This window comes from Triticum dicoccoides, chromosome 4B (assembly GCF_002162155.2).
Source record: "Triticum dicoccoides isolate Atlit2015 ecotype Zavitan chromosome 4B, WEW_v2.0, whole genome shotgun sequence".
Taxonomy (NCBI): Eukaryota; Viridiplantae; Streptophyta; class Magnoliopsida; order Poales; family Poaceae; genus Triticum; species Triticum dicoccoides.
The window spans coordinates 76715302-76721301 of NC_041387.1; positions in this window are offsets into that span (position 1 = coordinate 76715302).

Here is a 6000-nt window from a genome sequence, read left to right on the forward strand (position 1 = left end):
CCATTGGCGGATGCATTTCGACGGCTCCAAGATGCGCACCGGCTTGGGAGCCGGTGTTGTCCTCACTTCCCCCAAAGGCGACAAGCTCAGATATGTGCTGCAAATCCAGTTCGCCGCCTCCAACAACGTCGCTGAATATGAGGCGCTCATTCATAGGCTCTGGCTTGCCAAAGAACTCGGCATTCGCCGGATCCTGTGTTATGGCGACTCCGACTTGGTGGTCCAGCAGTCATCTGGCGACTGGGACGCCAAGGATGCAAACATGGCGAGCTACCGTTTCCTTGTACAGTAACTTAGCGGATATTTTGAGGGGTGCGAGTTCCTTCACGTGCCAAGAAATGACAATGACCAAGCAGACGCCCTGGCACGAATCGGCTCCACCCGCCAAGCAATACCATCTGGTGTCGCCCTTCGGCGCCTCCTCAAGACGTCTGTCAAGCTTTCACCAGAATCAGACTCCATCTTTGTGTCGGCTCCCCTCGAAGAAGTCGGATCTGACTCAAGAGCCCTGGCAGTCGGCACAAGAATTCCTGCGAACGACTCCAAGAACACCGCAGTCGAAGCCGGCACGGGGACATCAGAACCCGGCCTGGGGACTGCGGCGACCAGTCCGAAGACTCCAGAACTCGGCCCGGGGACTGCGCCAGTCAGCCCGGGGACTTCATCAATCCAGCAAGCGGCCGCAGACTCCAGCCCGCCGCCTCCCAGCCCAGCCGCCCTCATCCAAGTCGCAGTACTGGCAGTTGAAGAAATAGCAACACCCTCATGGGCCCAGCCCATCCTCAAGTTTCTAGTGAGCAAAGAGCTGCCAACTGATGAAATCCTGGCTCGACAAGTACAACGCCGAGTGGCAGCTTACACCATAGTCAACAGACAGCTGGTCAGGCACAGCGTCACTGGTGTCTACCAGCATTGCGTCGAGCTAGAGCAAGGCCAAGCAATTCTCAAAGACATCCATCAAGGCGAGTGCGGCCACAATGCGGCTTCAAGAGCACTCATCGCCAAAGCCTTCCGGCACGGTTTCTTCTGGCCAACTGCCTTGGAAGAGGCCAAAGAATTGGTCCAAAAGTGCAAAGGGTGCCAGAAGTACCGCTCCAAGCCACATCAGCTGGCTTTCGCACTCAAGACTATCCCCATCGCCTGGCCCTTTGCGGTTTGGGGCCTGGACATGGTGGGACCATTCAAAACAGCACGAGGCGGCCTAACTCACTTACTTGTCGCGGTGGACAAGTTCACCAAGTGGATAGAAGTAAAGCCCATCAAGAAGTTGAATGGTCCGACTGCAGTGACTTTCATCACCGACATCACGACTCGGTACAGCATACCACACAGCATCATCACCGACAATGGCACGAATTTTGCCAAAGGTGCCTTGGCCCGTTTTTGCGTTATACAGGGCATCCGACTGGACTTAGCATCCGTTGCCCATCCGCAGTCGAACGGCCAGGTAGAGCAAGCAAATGGCCTCATCTTGTCCAGCGTCAAGCCTCGGCTAGTCGAACAACTGGAACGTTCGGCCGGCTGTTGGCTTGACGAGTTGCCAGCCGTCCTCTGGAGTCTGCACACAACTCCAAACAAGACAACCGGCTTCACACCTTTCTTCCTCGTCTACGGTGCTGAAGCTGTCATCCCGACGGACATAGAGTTCGACTCCTCGTGAGTCACCATGTACACTGAGGAGGAGGCAGAAGAAGCACGTCAAGACGGTGTCGATCTGCTGGAAGAGGGCCGGCTGTTGGCGCTTAGCTGTTCCAGCATCTACCAGCAGAGCCTGCGCCGATACTACAACAAGAAGGTCAGGCCGAGATCTTTCCAAGAGGGCGACCTTGTGCTCCGACTGATCAAGCGAACAGCCGGCCAGCACAAGCTGTCGGCACCTTGGGAAGGCCCCTTCATTATCAGCAAAGTGCTGGGCAACGACTCCTACTACCTGATCGACGCTCAGAAGCCCCGAGCACGCAAGAGGGACGACTCCGGCAAAGAGACGGAATGCCCATGGAATGCAAATCTTCTCCGAAGATTTTACAGTTGATGCAGTATGTATCACGCTACCCTTTGTATTAAAGTACCAAGACTTCGGGCCCCCCGAGGCGAGCTTGGGGACTGCCCTTTTTGTTATCTGTATGATAAGAATTATGCCTTTGAGTATATTACTCTTTTGTTATGCCGCTTGGCACCGGGCTCGACTAGTCGGCCTGGGGACTCGCCGCCTCGCGCTATGAAATGCTTCCCGCAGTCGGACAAGTAGTGTGTGATGCCTAAGCCGTCTCCTGTCAGAAGCCGCAGCTTGCAGAGCGACTGTTTGGTGGGCAGGAGTAAGGAAGAATGGGCGCCCACATGAAAAATGGCTAAGGACTCAAAGCATAAGCATAGCCTAAGCCGGCTTCCAGCGTCTCTTAGCAAAGCCGACTCTTTAGCAGTCGGCTTGCCGCTTTCTATCCAACTTGTTAAAAGACTCTAAAAAATGGCCAAGTACTTGCCTTCCCAAAATAGCCAAGCATTTGATCCAGAGGCGGTCCGCAGAGCGGCCGTCTGACTGGCAAGGCGGTGACTAAGGGAAGGCGGCAAAGGAAAAAGCCAAAAGAGCAATGAGCAAGGAAAGATAGAACTTGGATAAATATTTACATAGGCCCTTGGCCGAATCTTCAAACAGAAGTTCAAAATACACCCCGCGGGTGGAATTGTTCGAATTAACAAGTTCTTCAAAGACTACTAGAACAGATAAAATGAAGGCAAGAATGGCAGCCTAGGAAGCGGCAGAGGGGTTCGGAGGGTCGTAAGAGACGGCGGTGTCAAGCGCCGGGGCGGCCGGCTGGACGGTCTCGGCTTGGTCATCTTCGGCGGCAACCGGCTCAGTTGGGCGCGACTTGTTGCTGGAGGCGCAGTCGAGCTGAGGCTGGTCGCCCATTCCGCCTTCTGGCGCCTCCGTCTCACCTCCGTCCTCCGCCTCGCCTTCCTCCTCGGCGCTGGAACCGATCACCTCCGCCGAGTCCTCGTCATAATCCGGGTTCATCCCGAACCACTTCGGCGGCGCCTCCTTGCCGTCTTCAGCCCGACCAGGGATGAAGATGCTGGTGTCGGCATAGTCGGTGATCGCCGCAGCACGAGCGACGAGGACATCTTCCACAGCTACCAGCTCCGCCTGGGCCTCTGACCGGAACGCGGCCAGTCGGTCCAGGTCCAGCCCTAGATACCACGTCTTGACGAATTCCAAGGCCCGGTGCGCTCCAGCCCGGGCCGAGGAACCCTTCCAAGTCTCAAGACGACCAAATGCGACCTCCAGCCAGTCGGCAATCTGATTGGCAGTGCGCAGAACCGGCATGTCTGGCCACAGGGTAGCAATGGCCTGGGCGCCGGCACGTTGAAGCCGGCGCAGCATCCGGTGGGCCGGCCGCAGACGAGCCTCGATGCTCAGAAGCTGCTCATTGAGGGTCCGGGGGGCGTTGGCGGCAATCTCCGCACCATCTGCCCTCCGCGCCTCGCGATCAGCCTCGATGGCTTGAGTGGCCGCCTGTGAGTGGCCGGGGAAGAAATCTGCCAAGACAAAAAAGAAGCAAGTCAAAATCAGGAGTCAGCCCGACCCACAGTCGGCGGCTCGAAGGAAACAAAGAAACCCACCGTCGACGATGTCCTCGATCTCATGGAAGCCGGAGGTCAGCTGTGCCTCCTTGTCGGTCCAGGAGGAGCGCTCGCTTTCGAACTCGGCCAGGAGAGCAGCCTCTCTCTTCTCTGCCTCGTCCTGCGCCTTCTTGAGCAGCTCCTTCTGCTTCGCCAGCTGCGCGGCCAGCAGGTCGCGCTCCGCGGCGAGTTTGCTGCACTCCTCCCCCTTGGCACGCAACGCGGTGTTGGCCTCGCCCAGCTGCTGCTGGAGAGTGGTGTTGGCCTCTGAAGAATAAAAGGAAAAGACGTTAAGTCGTCAACAAAGAAGGTCGCCGGGAAGATCCGGCCCGACTACTCAGCAGTCGGCCCGAATCTCGGGGACTACAGCCCGCGGGTGCGCCAGCGCGCCCCCGCGAAGAAGAAGGAGGACTCACTCCGACTCTCCGACAGGTCGGCAGTCCGTCTGCCCAACTCCTCGACATTGCGGTTGAAGGCAGTGACACGGAGGTTGTGATACTCCTATGATAAGAATTTCCTGACGAAGATAAGTATTGGAACTCGCCAGGAGTTCCGGGCCGCCTGCTCAGCAGCCGACTTGAAACTCGGGGACTACACCCAGTGGGTGCGCTGGCGCGCCCCCACAGAGAAGAACAAGGAAAAACAAAGTCAAAAAGAAAGCATACTCGGACGGCTACTCGCGACGCCAGATGTGCCTTGGTGCAGGCCTGGATGGCGTCGCCCTCGGCTCGCAGCTTCGCCTGAACATCCAGAAGCGACTGGTTCAGCGGGCCCGTGCTGCCTCCTCGCAACCACCCAATGGGTGCGGCACTTGTCGCCTCGGCGTCTGGGATGGCCGAGCTGGCGGCGCTAGTCTCCAGGGGGCGTGGCACCGACGTCGCCTTCTCAAGGCAGCGGCGTGCTAGCGAGGCGACTTGGAGGAGCAGCCTCGCCACAGACTCGTCCTCAGTCGGTGGCACTGGTGGACCCGCCGGCTGTTTACCCTGCACGCTCCCAAACGGCGGCGGAGGCGGCAGTGGCGGCACGGCCGTGTCCGACATGGAGGCCTTGTCGCTTTCCCTCTACATGATGGGTTCTCGCCGCCGGCTTCCCCAGTCTGCCCCGTGAACTCCGGGGGCGGCGGCGCGGAGTTCAGCGGAACGACAAGTAGCGCCAATTGGCGGTGCGCGGCCTCCTTTGCTTGCCGCCTTGCCGCAATGGCGGCTTCGGCCTCATCCAGCTTCCTCTGGGCGGAGGCCGCCGCCTTCTCGGCCTCCGCCTTCTCCAGACGGGCGGCCTCGTCCTCATCGCGCTTCTCCCGCGCGTTCCGCTCCGTCGCCTCCCGGAGGTCGGCGGCATTGTCAATCCGCCGAGTAGTGGCGGACGTCTTTGCCGACCCCATGACAGAGGCGGCGGCGACCCTCTCAAAAGTAAGGGGAGCCCTGAAGCGAGAAAGGCATGTAAATGATTTGGGCAAAATTCACTAGTAAAAGACAAGACAAAGGCGGAGGCGCTTACACAGAAACCAGTGGAGGCTTCTTCACTTCCTTACGAAAGCGGTTGGCCTTCGCGATCGCCTCCTCCCGCTTGGTAGCGGCGGCCGCCCCCTTGAACTTCTTCGATCGGCCGCCAAGCAGGCTCGGCCCGGCCCAGCGCCTCTTCACGCCGCTTGACCATCCAAGCCGACGGAGGAACGAGGCGGGGCGACTTCCCCCTCGGCTTCGTCATCAGGCCAGTCGGCAAAGGTGGCCGAGGGCCTGAAGCCTCCTCCTCTCCCTCCTCCTCCTCCTTCGGCGTCGTCCTCCATCGCTGCGGCCCCCAAGTCAGGGTCGTCGACGTCGCTCTCCGCCCGGTCAGAGACGTACTGACGGGTCGGGCCCATGGTGCCGGCTGAGGGTTGGATGAGGGGATTCTGACTCAAGAAAAACCAAGAAAATCAGAAGTCGGACTCGGCTGCAAAAGAAGACGGAACAAAAGATGACTTACAACAGGCGGGGGGTTGGCGCGCGAGTACGGCTCCTTGCCGAACCGCCAATCCGCCGTAAGACTGTAGTTTGCAATGTAATTCACCGTGTCCGCCACCTCCGCGTGGGGCATGTCCTTGGAGCACAGCCGACTCGGATCCCGATGGCCGCTCATCTGACAGATCAGATGAGGTCAGCCTTGGAGCGGGAGGACTCGGCGCGCCACGAAGGCGGCCAGCAAGTCGGCCCCGGTCAAACCCTCCGACTGCATCAGCACTCGGAGTCGCGCGACAGCGGCGGCGCCAGCAGGAGTCAGCGTCTTGACCCGGTGGGACCAGCTGGGGAGCCTCCCAGCCGGTGTGCCGGCTGCGTAAGGCGACAGATTGACCCAGTCGCCGTCGGAGGCGACGTTCTTCACGTAAAAATATGACCACTGCCA